We start from the raw sequence: 23,738 nt of genomic DNA on the forward strand, positions 1-23,738 counted from the left end.
TACAAATTCTTAAGTAAAAGACAAAACATTCCATTTTTAAAATAAGCAGAAATGTTGAACCGGTGTTTCACCAAAGAAGACATACACATATTCCTCAAATGCCCAAAAGGTATAGAATTGCACTACTCATGAGGGAAGTGCAAATCAAAACCACAACAATATCACTATATACCTAGAATAAAGACTGATATTACGAAGTGTTGACAAGGGTGCAGATCAACTGAAACTCTCACACACCCCAGATAAGTGCAAACTGGTACAATCATTAGGGAAAACTCTTTGTTGGTATCTACTAAAGCTGAACATAATTTCATGACTCAGCAATTTCACTCAGGAATATCGAAGAAAAATGAGTGCAAAGTTCTATCAGATATGTACAAGAGTGTTCACAGCTGCTAAGCTTGCTCTTTTTGTGAATAAAGTGGATCAAGCTGGTTTTGGACTGCTTTTTCTGTACTTTTAAAAGTCGATGTCCTAATAGGCAGTGATTTAGCAGTGAAAAAATCAGGCAATTCATTTGTGTGTGGATCATTGTAAAGCCTGTTATTAAGAAGGTTGGATATTCCTATTCTTTATTTATTTATTTATTTTTTCTTTCTTGTTTAGACAGAGTCTTGCTCTGTTGCCCAGGCTGGAGTGCAGTGGCGCGATCTCGGCTCACTGCCAGCTCCACCTCCCGGGTTCGCACCATTCTCCTGCCTCAGCCTCCGGAGTAGCTGGGACTACAGGCGCCCGCCACCACGCCCGGCTAATTTTTTTTTTTGTATTTTTAGTAGACACGGGGTTTCCCCGTGTTAGCCAGCATGGTCTCAATCTCCTGACCTCGTGATCCACCCGCCTCAGCCTCCCAAAGTGCTGGGATTACAGGTGTGAGCCACCATGCCCGGCTGGATATTCCTATTCTTTATTGTCCCCATTTAACACAGCATATAGATTTTGTGTATCATTGGTCTTCCCTGAACCTTAAGATGAGAGAATATGAAAATAAACTTTTAATTAGCAATCTAGTGAAGAAAATAGACTCATATTCCAATATTGCAGTGTGTCTCTTTTTTCTTCACTTATAAAGCCTTTTAAAAATAATCTCCATGATTTCAACTTGGCAATGAACCTACAGCATGACACTCAGAATTAACTTACAGTTTTCATTAAGTGCAGTCTAGACTTTACCCAAACTCAAAGCACAAGCAATTTGACTTGCTGCTTATCCAAAACTTCCTCCTAAAGAGAAAAAGTGAAAGTATGTATGATTGCTTTCAGACCTTAGATGAGGTAAGTACAGTGTTCAATAACTTCATCAAGTAGGATCTAAATTTTATGGTGTAAATGCCAGACTTCACAGGTCAGTGAGCCTTTTCAAATGGTACACAGGCTGCCTGTATCAAATTTGTACAAAAGAATTGATTTTGTGGTTGGAATAAGGCCATTTCAGTCTTGCTGCAAGCTTTCCAGAAATAATAGTGCTATATTAGGAGATAAATTATATATATATTACTATTTTTAAGTATTATTCAGAATGTTAACTACTAGTATAATGGACTTTCTTATTGCAATTCTAAATAGCAAGTGTCAACCTGATTTTTAATGTTCTCCAGTATGCCTCAGCAGTCGTGTGGATTCTAGGGAAAGCTGCTCTGTCTGGCCGACAGAAACATCATGTTTTATTCTCACCTTTTGTTTTCTTCCTTTTAGGTCTGTTGTGCTTCTGTTACTGGCAGGACAGCCAGAGGAGGCAGACAGGACCTTTGATGCCTGGCAAGCTGTGCCACTGGGAGGTAGGGAGAAGTGTGTTTTCAAAATGAAAATTCTTAGTGTGTTTTGCTTTTGTGTGAGATATTAATTGGCAGAAAGATTGGTAGGTATGTAATGTGTTATACTCAGCTTTCTATAATGCATCATGTGCCCTGGTGAACTCCTATTTCGGGATCACTTCTCAGCATGGGTACTTTTCCTAATTTTTCAGTTTACCCATTCTGAGAGGTCACAAGGTCTTTGTGCAGCACACATAAGCAACAACTCTTTTTTAACAGGACTTTCCATAGCTATATGTCTTCAGTGGTTAGGAATTGAATATCTGGAGTGTTCTGTGTATATGAAAGTACAGAGTTCTGTAGAGAAAGCCTTATCCAATTCCTTCAAGCAGACTTTTTTCCATCTGTGTATACCTGTTGCCCTTTCAATGTTGCTCTGTTGTTTGCATATTTGCCTCCTTGATTAGGGCAGGCATCCTACCATCTTTGTTTCCCTCCCAGGGTCTAGCGTAGTGTCTGGCACATAGTAGGTGATTTTGTTTGTTAATTAACTGCCATCCTATATTGGGGCTGAAGATGAAAATATGGCAAAATCTGAAAAAATGTCAAATGCAGAATATTTGCCAATGTGAAAACGAGATTTAGAACTGAGTCTCTATGATGCTCAAGTGGAAAGAAATTCGGAAACCCTATTTATTTCTGAAAAAAGCAAAGTAATACTGTGCTGCAAACCATAACAACAACAAAAAAAGATACATGTTTCCACAGTGTTAATGCTTCCCACTGCTGATGTCCCATCTGCGAAAGTGGAAGTTGGATGGTTCTCAATGGTCCTTTCAAACTTTAAAGTTTTCTGCATTTTTGGCATAAAGTATTAATTGCTCTTATTTTGCTTTATTCTTTATATTTCAAAGATCTTATGTTCTTGCTGCCTTTCAGAATGCACAAAAATATAGATTCAATTTGGAATGGCTTTACTAACCAGGAAACTTACAATAGACTTTAACTACAATCAAGATATTACAAAGAAAACTTCCAAACCTTGTGCATTAGTCCCTTTATTTTGCATCGCTATAAATAAATACCTGAGGCTGGATGATTTATAAAGAAAAGACATTTAATTGGTGCACAGTTCTGCAGGCTGTACAGGAAGGATGGTGCTGGCATCTGCTTCTGGTCAGTGCGCAGAAAGCTTACAATCATGATGGAAGGCAAAGAGGGGAACAAGTGGTTACATGGCGAGACAGGGAGCAAGGGGTGGTGGGGAGGTGCATATTCTTTTAACCAACCCCATCTCGTGTGAACTCAGAGCAAGAACTCACATATTATGGTGAGGATGGTGGCCAGGCATTTGTATTAGTCTGTTCTCATGCTCCTAATAAAGACATATCTAAGGCTGGGTAATTTATAAAGGAAAGAGGTTTAACTGACTCACAGTTCAGCATGGCTGGGGAGGCCTCAGAAAACTTACAATCATGGCAGAAGGGGAAAGGAAACATGTCCTTCTTCACATGGTGGCAGCAAGGAGAAGTATAAGTGAAGGGGGTGGGGGGAAGCCCCCCATGAAACCATCAGATCTAGTGAGAACTCACTATCACGAAAACAGCATGGGGGTAACTGCCCCCATGATTCAGTTATCTCCCACCAGGTCCCTCTCACCACATGTGGGGATTATGAGAACTACAATACAAGATGAGATTTGGGTGGGGACACAGCCAAACCATATCAGCATTCATGAGGGATCTGTTCCCATGACCCCAACAGCTCCCACCAGGCCCTACCTCTGTTGTGCCCAGACCGTTTATTCCCCGAAGAAGACCACCAGAGTCCAGAGTCAAAGCTAAGCAGCAAGGACCTTTATTACAGGTTTGAACCTGGAACTCTCACTCGCTCGTGAAATGAGATGGGCAGGAGAGCTCCTGGGAGGCGTTAGGAGCCATTTTTATAGTCAGTAGTAAACAACTACAGGGGGTTTTTGCACAATGTAAGTCTTGGATTGGTTGACATTTGAACAGGGCGATTTGGCCAACTATGATTGGTTCCCGCCATTTCTGATATTTCGGTTCAACCCTTGAGGCGGGAGAGCAGTTTTACACAAAGGCAGTTAATTATATTGCGTCAGGTTGCACAACCGGTTTATGACAGCATGAGTGTATCTTACTTAAACACGTCTTGTGACCTGGCCTCAGAAAGAAAAACAGGTACTTACAGAACTTACGAAATCTCTGGTACGTGCAGAGGTTAGAGAGCAGAACAAAGGGTTTAGCAATAGGCTGTGGCGGGGGAGCGGGTACGCATTTTTGTGTCTTTGTGTCCTTTCACCTCCAATGCAGGGGATTACAGTTCAACATGAGCTTTAGAGGGGACAAACATCCAAACTATATCACCTCATTTTTTACGCTTCAATAATATTTGCAACTGGCATAACAAAGACATGTTTCCTGTCTATTTAATACCTGCCTACTGTGCTTTAAAATGTAAATGAAGGGGTGGGCACAGTGGCTCACGCCTGTAATCCCAGCTCTTTGGGAGGCTGAGGCAGAGCAAGACTCTGTCTCAAAAAAAAAAAAAAAAAAAATGCAAATGAAGTAGGATAACTAATTTTCATAGAATCATCTCAAATTACCTTCCCTCCCACTCCCACTATTAAAATGACCTCTTTAGGTTTATAATGGTTTATTTCATTGTTAAGTAAAAATCCTCTTCTTTCTGTGGGCCCAGCATGCCCACTCAGGTGGTTGTTTAACAGCACACAATCAAGGACAGTCTAATCAGTCAGGATGGTTTCAATTTAATGTCCACTTTAGTCTCAGTGGCTCATTTAATCACTTGGAATAATAGCGGTTCTCAGATGTTTAATATATTTCTCAGAGCCAAGGTGTCCAGGGTCACTACAGGCAAGGCAGTCCCTTATGAAGAAAGGGGGGATCTGATTCTTTCTTGGCTCCAGCCACACATGAAGGGCCTCCTTTCCATTGCCTCTCTCATGTTTGACTCCCTGTCTTCTCTTCTCCTCCCTGGGAGAGCGTGTATTCTTATGTGTATTCTTTACCATGGAAACTTGGAGCTAAAAGGGACCTCTAAGGTCATCTGTACGTTTCATAGATGAGGAAGCTGAGGCCTGTAGAGGTCATGCGAGCTTCTTGAGGTCACATAGCTAGTGAGGGGAGGGCTGGACCTGGACTTTGGGTCTTTTGACTTCCACTCCAGAGACTTTTTCCTTCTCTTAGTCTTAGAAAGAGACAGTAGAGGCATCAGAGATTCCATGTGGCATTTTAAAATAGCAAGACTTTCTTTTAAGCTTTTTCTCTCTTGTTTTACAAAGATGTTAAAAAAAATTTCCCAGTTCTCCCATTTTCTTATGTGGAAGGATAATCTCACATTCTGTGCAGAGAATTGACTATTTCCCACAAAATAAACAATGGAAAGCAAGTAGCACAAGTATTTAGGCGTATCAAGGGTCCTCAGTGCTCCAAGCTTCCAACAGCTCAGTAAACATCCCCTCCCTGATTGTCATGGGGCAGGAAGAGGCAGGAAGAAGCAGCGTTCAGAGGACTGGCGATTACAGGAGGAGCAGTGTTACAGTGAGTAAGTGAGCGAGTGAGTAGTATTCTTGGCACTGCAATAGGCCTATTTTTCCAGAAAGTACAGAAAGACAGAATCACCGGCTCAGAAAGCCTAGCAGTCAACAAGACTCATTTCTAAGGCACCAAGTAAAATGCCAATGAGATACTGCGTGTCACATCGGAGATCCTAGAAGAAAAGCTAGGCATCTCTTTATGTTCCACATATATCTACAAGAAGTGTGGTCTCACAGTAGGAAGTTCTGGTCCTGCAACAGTAATACCAGTGTGCAGGGGGAATGAGTAGATGCCTGACTGGAAGAGGCAGGAGTGGTAAAGAACACTGAGCAGAGCGGGGGACACTAAGCCTCCAAACACTTAGATGGTGGGGACCCATGCATAGGAAGTTAGAAAGACTGAAACAGACATGAGAGACCCCCAATTCTCTTGCCTTTGACCCTTGCTTCTTTTCTCTTTTTCTCCCTTTCCCCTTTATGCTACCACCCCATCCCCAAATCCTAACTAAGCTGCAAAGGGCAAGGCTTGTAAAAACATCTCTTGAGAGTACTGTTCTGACAGTTTTGGGGGTGAGATTGCACCAATGCCCGAACAACATTTTAAATTCAAATTTCACAGCAGTTAAAGATGAAACTGGGCCGGGCGCAGTGGCTCACGCCTGTAATCCCAGCGCTTCGGGAGGCCGAGGTGGGCAGATCACGAGGTCAGGAGATTGAGACCATCCTGGCTAACACAGTGAAACCCGTCTCTACTAAAAATACAAAAAGTTAGCCAGGTCTGGTGGCATGTGCCCGTAGTCCCAGTCACTCTGGAGGCTGAGGCAGGAGAATCACTTGAACCCGGGAGGCGGAGGTTGCAGCGAGCTGAGATAGTGCCACTGCACTCCGGCCTGGCGACAGAGCGAGCCTCCGTCTTAAAAACAAACAAACAAACAAAGAAGAATATATATATAAAAAGATGAAACTGCTACCTGAGCTGGACCACAGGGACACATACTTCTTTCATCTTCTCACACTATAAAACTCTAATCCTGCTTCTCTTCTACTCAGAGGTCCCTGGTCTTCAGAGGTTTGCTGATGTGCATTGGCTGGATGAGGTCATTAATCTCTATTTGAATCATTTAAACAATTTTCTTTTGACAGAGTGAGTAGTGATCATAAATTAAGGATTTTAACCTTTGACATTTTGGGTGAGCCTGTGAAAGACACATCTCAGGACACTAAATGGAGTGTTACAATGAGACTGAGTTAGAAAATGAGGAAGATACAAGATTTGATTCAGGGCCAGTAGAAAAAGCAAGGTGGAACTAGATTTAAACAACTGCTTTCAGAAAGTAGGTTTGCACCGAGAATCAGCCAAAATCTAGGTTAAGGACAATGTCCTCCACAGTGTCAAGCCTGTCAAAGACTGCTGACACCCATCCCGAGTGTGGAGGTCACCAGCACTACTTTCACTTTAGACCAGTTGGCTACAAACTTGGAGATCCCTGCGGAATCCCTCAGGTTTGATAATTTGCTGGAGCAACTCATAGAACTCAGGAAAGTGCTATACTTACAATTACGGTTTTATGATAGCAAACAGTGCAAATTGGAACCAGCCAACGAGAGAGACACATAGGGTAGAATCTGGGACTGGGAAGGTCCCAAACACCAAGCTTTCATCTTCTCAGGGACACAGCACCTTCGTGGCATCAATGTGTGGCAATGTGTAGAACATTGCCAACTTAGAAAGCATATCCTAGCTTTAGTTTGTGGAGTTTTTATTAAAGTTTCATTTGATGGGCATAATTGATTGAGTTATTCCCCACATGGTTGAACTCAGTCTCCAGCCCTTTCCTCTCCAGAGGTCAGGCTGATTTCATGTGACCTAAAGTTCCAATTTTTTTTTTTTTTTTTTGAGATGGAGTCTCGCTCTGTCGCCCAGGCTGGAGTGCAGTGGTGCAATCTCCGCTCACTGCAAGCTCCGCTGCCTCCCGGGTTCATGCCATTCTCCTGCTTCAGCCTCCCTAGAAGCTGGGACTACAGACGCCCGCCACCACACCTGGCTAATTTTTTTGTATTTTTAGTGGAGACAGTTTCACCGTGTTCGCCAGGATGGTCTCGATCTCCTGACCTCGAGATCCACCCGCCTCGGCCTCCCAAAGTGCTAGGATTACAGGCGTGAGCCACTGCGCCGGGCCCAGTTCCAATTCTTTAATCACATGTTTGCCGTTTGTGGCATGACCCCATCCTAAGCCTATCCATGTGGCTGGCTCCACCCCATGTCATTCTTTAGCATAAACTGTCAGGTCCCCACTATGAGTCACTTTGTTAGCACAGATGGTCATGTATGGTCTGAGGGACCATGATGAATACCAAAGGCGCCACTATCAGTTGGGCAATTCCAAGGGTTTAGAGGTTACCTCTAAGGAGCCAGGAAAAAGGCCAGACCTCTGATTGGGTGAAGTTCATTCTTCACCATGCTGTTTGGCAATGTGGGTTGACCCAAAGCTCGTGGATGTGTAAACTTGTCAGGTTGTGTAAAGGTGTGGCAAGCAGATGGTCAGGGAGAATGAGCAGTGGGACAAAATGCTGTCAGAAGACTCGTGGCCACATGCCATGGTCCATAACTGCATGGGCTGAACTCTGCTTCACCAAGAGACCAGGTGAGACATGCTACCTGAGTAGAAATGCAGCTACTGCACATATTTTGTCAGAACAGTCCAATCTCTAGGCTTGTCCCAGTTTTTACATTCAAGTAGACCACTAGTGGCTATGAGTTCATAGTCTAAACTTCTATCTTCACACAACAAAAACAGAAATACCTGATAATGCCAGAGTAATAAATGTTGCTTAAAACAAATTCTCAATCCTTTAGAGTAAGAGAGAGAGACAGAGAGAGAGAGAGAGTGGGGTGGCAGGCCAGAGAGCAAAGACTTGGGGAAATTGTCAGGTTATCTCCAAATAATTAACATTTGCATTTCAATGTGCTCTGAGGTGTACACTTGCTCACAGAGACACTCTGATTTAGGAAATAGTAATCTTGTTTTGCTCTTCATTAAAAGCTGGAACAGACAGTTTGTCTTTGAGGCTAATGCAATACTAGTGGCTAAGCTGATTTGTGTTTTCTCAAATTCTCCAGGTGCAAGGGACTGTGTAGATTATTGGACTTCAAAGGGCTTCTCCTCATGAGAAGTAAGTGCAGGGGGTTAAGATATTACCCAGAATAGGAATAGGAGATTCTTCTCTCCTAGGACATGCTTCTGTCAGATCACCTGGAGGCAAGGCAGAAAGCAGATGAGTGGCACTGAGGATAATGGGGTGAAGGTAAGGAAAGATTAACTCTGGGCATTTTGTATTCCTCGGTTACATCAGGACTCGGTTAATTTTGTATTCCTCGGTTACATTCCAGGACTTTTAAACAGGGAGCCTATAATGCTAGATTATTAGTCCTTTGCTCCAAGAAAACTTCTTTTAAACCATCTCCAAGGTGGTTCAGTGCAAAGAACATTGTGCATGGATTCAGAAGAGCTAGGTTTGAATAAGATTGCCTCACTTACTAATTGTGCAGTCCTTGGTCAATCCACTAAACTTTCTACCTCTGTTTTCTCATCTGTAAAATGGGAATAAAAATATCTATCTTAAAGGTTATCAGAATTAATGAAATAATGCATATAAAAATGTCTAACATACCGTCTTTGACATAATGGGTGTTGAGTAAGCATTTCTTTTCCTCACCTTGCCTGCTTCCTTTTACTCCAGCACTACATAATCTAAAACTTCTGGCTACTCAAAGGCTTTTGAGCCACCACTTTGACACAGAATTCCGCATTGTCTCTAAAAGTCTAATTCACCCTGCAAACCCAAATTCTGCTTAATTGCTTCCTTCTACCATTGCTCTTGGCAAGCTCTGTATAACTCAGTTTGAAATTTAACCCTATTTGCCCCTTGTCAAGGGGACTGTGCTTGGGGGGTAAGCTGTTTCTGAAGAATTGTGCAATTTAGGAAAATTAAGCTTCGGGCCAGCCATGTGGCTGACAGCTTATACTGCTCAGTACTTAGCAATAATGGAGAAAATGCCAGTAAAAATGACAAAACGGCAGCGCCCTGACCCACCAGGTAATTGTATATTGAATATGTCTTGGCTCAAACCAGGGATGATTTTGCTTAAATGAACTGAGGACAAAACTGCTTGTTGTAAGTCATATAAAACAAGACCAGTGCTCTGGGTAATTAAAGATGCAAACTAGCAGCACAAGATATTTGAAAATGGAAGGTGACTATCACTGGCTTTAAAGAAGCGAGGTGGGGGCAGGGCAGACTATGCCTGTTTAATGAACTGATTTCAGGCATGTATATGGGCACCAGCAAAGAGAGGCAGTCATTCAAACCTAGCTGTATATTTTTTTAATATTAGAAGAAAAAAGATTAGAGATATTGGTTGTCCTGGGTTCACAACTGCTCTTATCATCTTGCAGAGGCATGGAGAGGAGCAAAGAAGGTAAAGAGTTTGAAGGAGATAAGTAGAAAACCACAGAGTGAATCTGTGCAGGAATAAGGATTAAAGCTGTTAAGTGCTTTAGTCACTTGATCCTGCTAATCTTTGTTCTCTAATGTGAAAAATTCATGGGCTTTAGGAGGAGACTACTGTAGGTTCCTATGTGAAACCAGGAATGACTGTCATTGTGTAATCCCCACATATTTGCACCCTATCTTTTCAGTAATCAGAAATAGGCAGCTGGGGAAGGCAGGAGAGAGATTAGCTCTCAATTTCCCAGCACATTGTGTTTTTGTGTTGCAGCATCTTTAATTACTGAAAAGTAATTCATTGAATAGCACCCTGGTGGCTTGAAAGAGTTAATGCAGCTTCCAGAAGTGCCTAACCTTCTCCCAGGGAGTAACTTAAGTACAGAGAAAATCTGGCTCAATAAATACTAAGCAATGAGAATCAACTGATAAGGGTCAAACTCCACAAAACAAAATTGAACCAATAGACCATTTAATCCAGTACCTTCTCCATAAATCCCTTTTCACCATAAAGCACTATTTCCTCATTAATTTCCATGAATTGATGGCCATTCTTCCTCAATCATTTGAGGTCAGGTTAGTATCCATTTACTCCTTTCATTCCATCCATCCTTCCATCCATCCATCCATCCATCCATTTATGTATCTTATTGAGTACCTACTGTGTATGATTCTGTAATAAATAAGAAACAGTCTTTTTCTATAAATAACCCACTGGAAGAGAGAGATGGGCTGAGATGGAAATATATAACCAACTCTGCAAGAGGTCTGTAGAGAATCTCCTCCAGAAGTCCTCATGAATATAACCACGTATTTCCTGAATATTTTAAAGAGGTAATAGCAGGAGACAGCTACAGAATCCCAAGCTCTTCTATTTATTACTCAGGCAAAATTTAAAGTTTGTGTATCTGGGACACAATTGCTTTGAAAATGAGAAACATAAATTCATTATATATACACACAGATATGAGGTATCTATCTCTATCTCTATCAACATATTTAGACATCCTAGAGTCTTTCCTTTACCTTACAAACTATATTCAATCCATTTTTATGTTTTACTTATTCTACTACCTTTACAGTTAAAAAAAAAATCTGTACATTTTTCTCTATCCTTATTCCTACTACCTTAGTACAAGCCACCATGGTTCCTCATGTAGTTTTTAGCACTTGCTCCTGTGTTGCTACATTCCAGACTTACTCCTTTTTCTCTCAAATCTATTCTTCAAATTGAAACCAGAGTGTGCCTTGCTTAAGACCCATCAGTGGCTCCTAGTTGCACACAGAATAGTCTTAACTCCTTAGCATGGTATACAAAGTCCATCATGTTTGCCTCTCTAGAACCATCTCCTGATGCTCCTCTATTGAATTCCCTGCCCTAAGACTCTGAATGCACCATGTTCTGTCTTGCCTCCTAGGTTTTGTACCTCTTGTTCTTTGCTGGGAGTATACTGTTCCAGCCAAGCCCAAGCCCCATGCCTTTTCCTCTGTATACTCAACTAAGTTCCATGAGCTAAAACATCTCTGCATTAAAAATTCCTTTCTTGAATGTCCACTCCCTTTCTCTTCCTTCCAAAACAAAGTGTAATTCGTGTCATTTCTTTTTTTAATTGAGATGGAGTCTTGCTCTGTCACCCAAGCTGCAGTATAGTGGCTCCATCTCAGCTCACTACAACCTCTGCTGCCTGGGTTCAAGCAATTCTCCTGCCTCAGCCTCTCAAGTGGCTGGAACTCCAGGCATGTGCTACTGCATCTGGCTAATTTTTTTTTTATTTTCAGTAGAGATGGGGTTTCGCCATATTGGCCAGGCTGGTCTCGAACTCCTGACCTCAGGTGATCCGTCTGCCTTGGCATCCCAAATTGCTGGGATTACAGGTGTGAGCCACTGTGCCCAGCCTATTTCTTTGTCCTCTCATAGCATCCTTTGTCTTTTCCATACTAAAGTATAGATGCTTCATTGCTTGTCATCTATCTCTCTAGTTGTTTGATGGCAAGTTCTAAGTCTTGATGGTTTAACAATGTATTCTCTAATACTTAGCTTATCATGAAGCACAAAACATTTAGCAATTATGTTAAACAAATGACTGAAAGTAAGATAAAGGGTGAGTTCAGTTTCAATTTTTCCCTAAACTGGGTCTTTCATAAGTGGGCTCATCTTATATGAGTCCTTGCTAAATTTTACTGATGGGTGAATTGGAAATAGAAGGGAAGAGCATTCCAAACACCTTTGGTGAGTCAAGTCCTTGTTTCTAAAGACACTAAACTAAAATTTTGAAAACTACGGTGACCAACTGTCCTGATTTTCCTGGGACTGTTCCTTAAATCCTACTTCCAAGGAAAGCTCTCACTCTTGATTTAGCCCTGAAAGTCTCATGTACTAGGAAATCCCTCAGTCCTGGGATGACTGGATAACCTGGGGGCAGTTGTTTGCTCTAGAAGTCTTATGTCTTGGAGATTATCTTCCTAGTATTTCTGCTCTATTTAGTTGCAGTAACCTCTAGCACCTCCAGGGGATGTAGCTGAATGAGAAACTAAGGGGAGTGTGAGCTGAGCCTGAGATCAGCTTTCTATAAGGCCAAGAGATAGAAGACTTGGCAACATCCTCACAGTAGTCCAGTGAGGGAACTGATGGAGCTGCAACTCAAATCCATGATGGAACATCTGCAAAGCTCCCTTTCTCGGCAGCCGTGAGGGTGGCAGGAGTCCTGGGCTGGAGTTGAAACACTGTGGGAAATCTAGTTAGAGATTCTCCAAAGCTAGTTGACTTCAGCCTCAGTGTCTTCATCTGTAAAATGAGATAGTGCTTTCCTGTATGCATCCCAGGTTTGTTGGAAATTTGAAAGGACAGTGAACAGTGTGTATGAGAGTAGTCTGAAAGCCGAAAGTGCTCTGCAAATGGGAAGGGCTTTCATTATCCCATAGCAATGTTGTAGAAACACATGCTGAGTTTTTCCATTAAGAGTTATAGTCAGTGTGGTTCTAAAAGTGTCTATTCTCAGGCATAAAAAAAGCAATGTACAATTGCAAAGATATGGAACCAATCTAAGTACCCATTAACTGATGAGTGGATGAAGAAAATGTGGTACATACCCACCATGGAATACTACTCAGCCATGAAAAGAGTGAAATAATATCTTTTGCAGCAACTTGGATGGAGCTAGAGGCCATTATTCTAAGTTAAATAACTTAGAAATGAAAAATCAAATACCATATGTTCTCATTTATAAGTGAGATAACCTCCGGGCATACAATGGCATACAGAGTGATATAACAGACATTGGAGACTCAGAAAGGGGAGGGTGGGAAGGGGGTGAGGCATAAAAAACTACATACTGGGTACAACGTACACTACTCAGGACTGGTGTACCAGAGTCTCAGACTTCACACTATATATCCGTGTAATCAAAATCACTTGTACCCCTAAAACTAATGAAGTTATATATATATATGTGTGTGTGTGTGTGTGTGTGTGTGTGTGTATGCATATATATATATGCACAAAAAAGCCTGTGCAAAAACATAAAGCAAATCTGTAAGCACATGATACACAGCTTCGAAAGCTGGAAGCTCTTGGCTGTGACCTCGGGATAGCTGGCCATGAAAAGCAGTGTCTTTCTAATGTTATAGCCTAGGATCATCTCTTTTATGGAATTAAATTGTATAAATTACATGACAGTAATTTGATGACCTGATCATTATTTTTAGTGATCATTTATTTTTGCCAAAGTTGGCTTCCTACCATATATAAGATGTGTTGAATTTTGAAAGCTGTATTAAAATTCAACATCTACTCTTTTATTACCTTAGTTTTTATTTTTTTGTGTTCTTTTTGAGAGACATAATGTTGCATTGCTATTTTATTCTCTTTCTGCAAAATCACAGGAAACCTATCAATTCTGATGCCTTTCTCCTCTTATAACATTTTGAAATATAAGAATTATAAAATATTTTCTAGATAGAACATAATACACTACCTATTGCAGGAAAACTATGTCATCCTCCCTCACTAGTTCACCACCCCCCACAACACATACTCAGTTACACCGTAATGTGTTTCAACCAAAGAAAATTACTGACCCCATGATCTGAACAACAAAATGTTCTTAAAATATATTGCCTCATCTGTTAGGTTTGATTAACCATTTATCAGCAAAAAATAAAAATTGCTTTTCTTTGCTTAGCATGTCTGGAGATTTGGGAGCACTTTGTGAGGCTATTGTTATCTCAGTGTTTCTAGCTGAATTGCATACTCTCACTGGTTTATGGTAATAAAAAGGTGAGCTTAAATTAGGAGGAGGATTGCCTTATTTCTTCTACTACCCTGCTTGTCACACACAGGTTTGATTCTGAGTGTCTTGTTGGCCAGATTAGACTATCTAGAAGCATTTAGTTGCATAGTTTATACACACACACACACACACACACACACACACACACACACACACACACACTTGCTTCCATTAAGGAAGTCATATCATCATTTATCTATCCATGATATATATGCATTGAATTTTTTTTCCACCTATGGAGATGGATTTATGGTATGTGCTGTCTCAACTTAGTGAAATATCTGGTTAAAATTAGGATTGTAACCAGACATTAAACAGCACAGTTTTTCCCTGTGTAATGTTCATGGATCCTCAGAAGCACCGAATTGCTGTCATATTTTTACCTCCATTCCCTACTCTGTAGAGTCAGTGGCTCCAGTGAGTGTGACGGTTTCACAGTTTGATCCTGTATGACTCTATCAGGCAGTTGACTTCATATATGTGGTCAATTTTGATAAGTTCCTGGATGAAGTTACATTTGGCTTGGGATGATCTGAGCAAATTGTTATTCAGCTCTCATTATGAACACAGTGCCAGGAGGATGTATGAGACCAGTGCCATATTTATGTAGCCTCAAAATTGAACAATAGTTTATTCTTTTTGAAGTTTCTGGTGAGGTTTTATAGAAGGATTGGTAACATTCATTTATCTTTCTAATATTTATTGAGCAACTACAATGTGCTGGGTACTGTGCACATCTGGAAATGAGATCAAACAACACAGTCCCTTGAAAAGTTTAACATCTAGGGGGCTGCCAACCTTGCAAACAAGCACCAGTGATAACTGCTGTAAGAGAGGGTTTAAATTATAGAAAGAGGATAGATGTAGAAGAATCATAGTTTGCTTGAGTGGGTGGTGTCGGGAAATTTTTTTTTGATTAGAATAGAATTTGAATTGAGACTTCAAGGACAGTTATAAGTTTATACCAATAAAAAAAGGAAAACAAGAAAAGAAAATAGAACACCTCAGGAGGAGGAAACTATACCAAGGTCTGGAGACAAAAGACAGCATGGCTGTTCAAGGCACGGTTGTTCAGTATTGCTGGGTATTAAAGTGTGTGTGTGTGTGTGTGTCTGTGTGTGTGTCTGTGTGTGTGTGTGTTGGGCGGGGGCACTTGGAGGGGAGATGTTTTGAGCTAGATGGGACTACACACAGACAGGCAGAGGCAGGCAGAGGCAGCCAGATTATGGAGAACCTTGGTTGCCAAGCAAAGGAACTTAGCCTTTATACTCTATAAGAGATTTTTATCATAGGAGATGTTGTAACAAATGGCAGTTGGAGAGTAGCGATTACACATCTCCAATACCCTAGCTGTAACCTCCTTTGAGTGACTATAAAAGCTAGGTGTGCCCTTGAGAATATGTCAAATGTAAGTGGAAAAGAGCTGAGATTACTGCTGTGGCAGTTGTGAACTATTGAACACATTTGAACAGGGGCACACTGGATCAGTTTTACACGTTCATTTAAATAACGAGGAAAAAGGCTCAGAGAGGTTAAGTGACTTTCCTTCAAGTTAAATATCTAGCGATGTTTGAGGCAGGATTTCATGCAGGTTGACTAAATACACTAGTGCTCTTTTCATCTCACTAAAAGGCTGAAGGGGAGACTAGAAGCGACAGAGTAGATAAGGATTTATGGCTCAGGCCAAAGGGAGGACAAGCTGAATGCTAGTTGGCTGCATAGAATGGAAAGGGAACAAGATCTTAAGAGGAAATGTAGAATTCTCAAAATATTTACAAAAACAGCAAGATGGGCATCTAGTAGAAGTTATACAATTTCTGGTTAAGGAGCTGTTTCCTAAGGGGAAGTTTCTGGAGAGTTATAGCAGAGTTCAGAGGGAGTGGTAGTAGGATACTAACATTAAGCATCAATGACACAAGCAACTAATTTCTCCATAATCTATCATGTTGATTTTCACCTGAATGATCTAGTTGGAGGATTGGGAACCCAGACCCATTGGAGCTGAATTTGGTGTAACATAGTTTCCACTTGTCCTCTAGACAGTGGCATTAGTTTTTAGAAACACCAGAAGTTCCAAAGGGCACTGACTCTGAGAATAGTGCCACTGTGGAGTGGTATTGCCGTTCAGTGACTTCATTCTTAAAATTTACAATCTTTTGAGTCTAGGAGAGCTCATAAGTACTACTGCAATAAATACACAAAGGGTATGGCCATCAAAAAGGAAGCATTTCAAAGTCAAATCCAACTGGCTGGGGACAACAACTCCTAGTCCAGCAGGCTTTTTCTTAGACCTGTCACACTTGAACTCCTCAGTTCAGAGCTGGTCTTGACCTAGTAGTTCTGTGATTTCATTATTCTGAACCTGTTCTTCATTGATTTGACATTTTGTCAAAACTCAACTCCCACTGTGGCCTTCAATTTATATCCTTGCCTAATGCGTAAGCTTGATACATTCTGGAATCTTCTTCTTTTTATTTCTTGATACCTTGGAAGTGTCTAGTGAACAAGAACTGGTGCACTGGAGATCCAATGTGTAACTCCATTTATCACATTCCAAAAATATGAAAACTTACTCTCCACGTTTACTGAGACTTTTTCAGTGTTTTGCATATCAAGAATACGGACCCTAAAGTGTGCTGGCAGTTCAACATTGTGTTGCTTTGTTTTGGTATTTGCGTTAATATTTTCCTTGGACATGTACCCTGCTGTACACATCATTTGTGGGATGACGACTTTTTTCCTTATTAGGTGGTTATGAATATATGGTATAATTCTTGATTAAACTTCTTGAAGTCCTTGAACCAGCTTTAAGATAAATAAAATGACCTAAGTGGAAGGACCCAGTCTTGTGCCTGCCACATGGTAGTAACTTATTGGCAGCTTTTTGTCACTACGGCCAACTCCCCCAGACCACCAAAACCCTCATCCCAAAATTATTAATATGGATAGCATGTTGAAAAAATAATTGGGATATATTATAATTGCATTTTACCTTTTACATTTTGAAAGTGGGCAAATAATACTCTGTTGTATCTTGCCTTTTAAAAAGAATGTTTCTCCCCCCTACCTTTTGGTTTACTTTCTGAAAAACAATCTGGCTGTTGAGTTCTGATTAAAGGTGAAGCATGCTTCAATATGCAAGGATGAGATATTAGAGGAAAAGATAACGCTTGAAACCACACTTTTAACATTCAATTTCAGTGCTGTCCAGAACAACTATAAAACTGGGGAAAGGTGAGTAATAGATTTGACAGCTATACTCTAAAATGGACCTTATTAGTGAAATATAAATTATAACCAGGCATTTCCTATCAGCACCCCGTGCAGTTAATGATAAGCAGTCAATGAGATTTATATACCCTTAGCATTTTTATAATGAGTCTGTTGCTTTGATGACAGTTTACTGTCAAACATTATGCTTAGAAATTTATAGCATTTGATTCAAATGAATAGACAGTTTAGCTTTATTGCAATCTGTTCTGATTTTCCCTTTTCATGAGGCTCACATTTTCACTTTTTTCTTTTTCCCTTTTTTTTCCTTCCCTAGACTAAACCCTTAAACACTACACTGAAAATTAAGTTTTGAAGTGGGTGCACATTGACCAGCAGGAAGTATGTGATAACTTGCGGGGAAAGAGTTCAATGAATTTCAAGAACAGGCATGAGGAGTCTAAAGAGGAGGCATGTTGTGTTAAAGTATTAAACATTTACAGATGCATCAGGATGGTGGCTGTAGGAAAGTTATGACATATAATAGCAAGAGATAGGGTGGGGAGAAGGGCCTTTAACCATGTGAAGGGGTGGCCCAAACATTTGTGTAGAGGAGGTCACATCTCATTCTCTCCTGGAGAGAACCCCACATCGGTTCACACAACTGTCCACAGCCCTGAGGACAAGTGCCCAATAAAGGCTGTTGACAGATTGACTGCAGCTGGAAAGGGCATGCCGAGGCGATTCTGAGGGATGCTCTACAGAGCCCTCTGCCCCAACAGGGTCATTTTGCCACATAGTTCAAGTGTACACAGCTGTTGGATCTGTTGGCTGCCTCTGCACAGCAGGGAATGTGACTCTGGGTAGCACGTGTGGGATTTTCAGGAAATAGAACTGCTGGTCTATAGAAAATGTGGTCTTTCAGGTAGATAGGCTTTGAAGACAGGTATTTTCCAAAGGTGGTAGTATTAGAAATATATTTATGCAGCATTTAAAAAAATAGGCTGAAAGCATTCTTATCACTTATATTCTATGTTCTCTGTCCCATTTTGGTCCCTTTACACCTGCCCTACCTATCCAAGAGCCACATGTTCACTGGCTGAGAGGAGTGAGCTGCAAATGGGCACCTGCATTTGAGGTGCAGGATGGCTGTCACCTGTGCCTCATCTGTTCTTGTTCTGACTTCATCTCCATCTCGACTCTTACATCTTGTCCCTAACATTTCCTGCACTTGGCCCTTTGAATTCAGTATAGACAGTCTCTTGTTTTTTGAGTCTTAGAATTTCTGAAAGAATCTAGAGTTGGCTTGCCTCTCTGCCTCTTTGTACACGTGCTACTCTCAGATTCCTTCTTGGATTAGGAGCCCAACCTTGTCAATGAGTATTTCACTAGTAGTCAACCCCAGGGCCCCAGTAAGGACCACAGTGGACAATCAGGCACATACCTCATAAATAATACATTTAGTTAAGACAATAACATCACTATCTATTTAGGCTCAACTATGCACCAGGCTGTGTGCTAAGTATTTTACATATAGTTCTTTCTAGGGCTTACTATAGCCTTGTGAGATCATATTATTTATCCTCATTTTATAATTAAGGGAAACTGAGTTTTTGAGATGTGTCAGAGCAGAGATTCAAATCTAAACCTCAATATTCTTTCAGGAATATTAGAACCATAAGTTTAAGGTGATTTAATTCAGAAAAATAAGGAACTCTGATTTCTCATGCCCCCATCCATCTTACTGTCTTGTTTGGAGGTCTCAGCTGGTAAATTTATCTTTCTTTTTCATGAGGATATTGTTTCATGTGATCATTCTTGCCTGAAAGCTGATCGATTACAAGTGTTAAATTGAAATAATGCCACATTTAGGGAAGAAATGGGGAGAAAGCATTGGAATTCTCTGAGGCCTGAGTCAGGGGAAGCAAGACTAGGTACTAGGCTGAGAAGGTTATCCTTAAGAAATCTGTGAGTTAGTAGTTTTGGTGTATTTGTAAGAAAAATTCCAGTGTTGTTCTATTAGGAAAAAATACACTGACAGTGGAAGTCTGTGGCATGCACTTAAATTATAGCACTACAGTGAAAGCAGGCATTGAGGAGGAGTGGTTGTCAGGGAGAATTATGAAAGCAAGAGAGCGCCATGGTGACAACTTTGGAAGACATTAAAGGGTCTTAAAAGGGTCATGGACAGAAGGCAACATTTCTCCAACATGCCCCAGAGGTCATGTAGCTGAAGGCACAGCCCCAGTGACTGTGCAGAATGCTGAGTGAGGGCTTGGAGTCATCAAATGAGAGGCATATATTCTGCTATCAGGAGCTTAGACTCCAGCGAGATGTGTGATCAAGTGGTTATTGCTCAGACTGGGCTAGAAAATCCTTTCTAGCCAAGGACCAATATTCCTTTAATATAGCACAATATGTGCATGAAGCTGTCTGTCAGTCTTTGGGGCTTTGGAAACACAATATTACCAAAGTCACTGACATTTTATTCATATGAGATGAAAAATAATGCATTGGCTACCAAATACCTTTTCATAAACATCATATTCATGTATTTTGTATAGCCGTTCTCCAAGGTTTCAAAAAACAACTTGTCCTTAGAAACCAGGAGAAAGCACGTGGAATGGTTCTAAATGAAGATATTAATATTCACATTATAGCTAAACCTTGCTAATTTGCACTAATGACTGGGAAGCCTATTGCAAATTACCAAATTAGTGAGTAAGCCAGCACCCAGGATTTCAGAAAACCCCAAAGACAGCACCAGAAAATGAACCTTTTCCCATAATTTCATCAATGCAATTGAATTTTAACTACTGAGAGCAATTTGTAGTCTATGTTTTATCTATCTTGCAAATCTATGTGCATTTTACAGAGCAATGGTGAGTCTTTAAAATAAAATTCATTTTTACATGTGGTTGTAATTTAGAAATGTATGTAAAATAAAAGACAATCCTTGGAAAAAAGAAAATAAAGATATGTCCGAAAGATTTTTTTTTTAATTGTAATAACTGTGTTCATTTCCTTTTGTAGTTATCAAACAGGATATACAACAGCTTAATGAAATATTGCACAAAAGACCCATAAGCATTAGTTAAATCTCTCAACTGACTAGGCACCTTATTTGCAAAAGGGGAAATTTTCTAAAGCACAATTGTGTGAAAATGGAAATCAATACAGTGGGAGTGAGGGTAGGCGTCGTAGTTTTGGTAGCAGTGGCAGCCCTGGTCTAAATCCTCTGATGGTAGAAGGGGCCTGGTGGGTAGCACTTAGGACCAGCCATGACCTACCCACTAATGTGTTGTGTTTTCTTTTCTTATTCTTAGTAAACCTTCACTTTCATACCTAATTTCGTATTGGCAACTTTGCGTTCTTTTTCAAAATTGTGTAAATTTCTGCCTTCACAAAAACTGAATCCTCCCTGATCATTGGAGCTAAGGGTTCAGACTTTTCCCGAGGAGAGTTATTGGAGTGGGAACAAAGGAACTGAGGATAGAATATGCATATTTAAAGAGGAAGAATACTCTAAAAATGGAGAAGGAATGAACTCTGGGCTCAGAGAGTTCCAGGGATGTACAGATCTGTCCTTATCCTCCTCCCTTTTCCTTAGGCAGGGTTCTCTCTCTTTTCTGGGAGAGAAGAGGGCCTCTGCCTTCCTTGACCGTCAAGAGCAGAGCTTCGGTTCTGCTGAAGATGTGGGTTAGGCAGACAACAGGAGTCTGCTGTATTTACTACAAAATAAATACTCAGAACCACCTGCTAGTTGAAGTTTTAAAAATTACCCCTCTCACCTTTGTTCTCTCATTTGTCTTTGGACTCTGCTAGCAATAGTTAACTTCGGTTTTCTTACCTCACATAGTAAGTCAAGTTAGGAGGTACAAACCAGATGTTCTTGGTCCACTGTTGGTCAATTCTAGCTAGAACCAGAGTGGTTTAGGCTTGACCAATGCCATTAAGCCCTGAGAGAAATATGGCAGAAGCTGGGAAGGTCCTGCTCTGAAGAAGGCAGGCTTGAGGCTGCTGTACTGGTCTGCACATCCCCTTGCCTATGGGAGTAAAGATTTAGGGCACTCCATCTTTCTTCACTAAGCAGGAACTTTAAAACAGGAGACTGCCTCTCAGATTGTTGGCCTGAAGACCACTAAAAAGGCTAGAAAAAAGATCCACCAGCTAACGCCACCTTTTGCCCTTAAACCACTTATCACATTGCATGAAGAGCCTACGAATTTCAAAGACAGCCCTGGACAAGAAGGAAAATGTGCATCCCAGGTGTAGAGCGTGGAGTTGAGAATTTTGCCATCGTATATAACAGATTTCTATTAAATGTCTTGTCCAAGTATTATTTAGATACACACCTCTGGAAGCTGAAATAGAAACACAAAAGAAGCACAAATAATTATTATATTTAAATAACTTACAATAGAAAGAATTATCTGCTTTGATAGCTAATTTTAACTGTATCTAAACTTTCAACTGCACTGTACTTGACAATCTTACTAAATCTGTATATTCTTTGAAGAAAAAAGTATGAGTAATATTTCTCAAGGGAAATGTGTTGTTTGTAGTATTAAAATCTTCAAAAGAAAGCCTCTTTTTTCTTCATGATTGTTTAGGTGGAATTCTGTAAGTTATTTATTTATTTAATTTTAAAGCTTCAAGTATTTTGGAGTGTTGGGCTTGTTGGCAGCATGTTATGCTTTTCCTTTATACTTTTATAGCTTTGATAACTTCCTGAGTTGTTTCCCTGGAGACTTATGGTAATGGTCATCACAGGTACGCTTAGTCTCCATCACTCTTACAAGGATGCAGTTGGTGTGATTGGGTAAAAACTTCTCGTAATGAAATCCCATTCCAATTACTACAGTGCAGAACTTAAAGCATCAGCAGAATACACTGGAAACACTTCAGCATCTTTTTGTTTTTTTTCCACCCAGCTCAGATATTATTACTTCTTAAACTTCCTCCTGCAGGAATCCATCAATGTCCTTTTTCAAACTCTCTAAAACATTCTCCAAAGAGGATTCAGAAATAGGTAATTTTCTCTTATCTGAGTTTTTGTGGACTTTTAGATCAAATTTTATTGTGTTTTTAAGAGCCACTAGATGCTCATAAAAAAGTAGAGTTGAGTTAAATGCACATGATACAATGCATTCATAATCTTAAAATATTCCTTAGGAAGAACGATCAGAGTAATCATTCTTTTATTCAGAAGAGAGTCTACCCAAACTCTTCTTAACACTTCCAGAGGTTTGAAAAACCAATGCCCTTAGCTGGTTATAATGAAATTTTCACAAAAGATGTTGAAAATGTTTATAATACGCATGAACAAATAGACATGGTGAATTCCCTTACACAGCTGAGGATAGAAAATCAGTTATTGGAATCCTTCTGGACCATGAAAATTTGATCCCATTAATGTCTTGATTCTGTTAAGATGGTAAAAGGAGGGTTTTCTTTCTCTTTGTTGAAGTAAAATGTCCAGCTAAGAAGCAACACTCTGGCAGAACAGTCACATATTCAAAGGAAAAAGAGGCTAATGGATGTTTTCAGAAATGTTTGCTAAGACTTAGCAAGTGGACTTTGTTGTTTCATTATACTGTACTCTATATTCTGGCTTGAGAGTGTTAGAGTCTGACACCTTCTCCATCTGTTTCTTCATTTTTCCCCCCATTTCTAGAAGTGTTTTTAAAAAGAAGGCAAGAGTTGTTTCATTGCAGGTATCTTCCATTGAAAGACTTCTTTATTCAGCTTCTGTCTTCAACTTTTCCTCTTTCTGAATAGCTTTTCTGAAAAGCAATGAATGAACATTTTCAAATAAGAACAATGAAAGGAAAATTAACTTGGAGTTACCATTTTCTTGATCACTGAATTTCTGAACTTAAAACAATGATCTCAACAAGGGCAAATTTTAGCTAAGATAATAACGACTGTTTTCTACATTTTGTTTTTCATATTATTGACTTAATTAAGAGTAATTCTATTATCCAGTAACATCATGATGTAGAATTTTGGCATGTATGTTATGGTTAACAAAAATTCATCCAATTGCTTATATGCATGCCATCTGCTTATAAGCTAATTTGCCCACATAAAATCTGGAGAAACATTGAAGGCCATTGAAAATCAATCCATTCATGAATCAAAATATATTGTGACCACCTACTATAAATGAGATATGATGCTATTATTTTTAAGGACACAGAGATGTGTTATGCACTGGCCTGCTTTCAAGTGGTTTGTAACTGACATAATTATTAAAGACAAATAATCACATGAGGTAGTAAGAGAATGTGAAGTCTGACAGTATGGACTGCCAGAGAATGGTGAGCTCACTGTGGGCTGCTGCAGTCAGAGAAGGCTTCCTGGGTTGTGCTTGATAAATGAGGTATAAATAAGCTATGG

General features: G+C 40.1%; 1 pseudogene; it reads left to right on the top strand.

Annotated features, from left to right (window-relative positions):
• Positions 1-23,738, top strand: part of LOC103879268 — a 346,426-nt pseudogene that overhangs the window by 100,896 nt on the left and 221,792 nt on the right.

This window comes from Papio anubis, chromosome 15 (assembly GCF_008728515.1).
Source record: "Papio anubis isolate 15944 chromosome 15, Panubis1.0, whole genome shotgun sequence".
NCBI classification, from domain to species: Eukaryota; Metazoa; Chordata; class Mammalia; order Primates; family Cercopithecidae; genus Papio; species Papio anubis.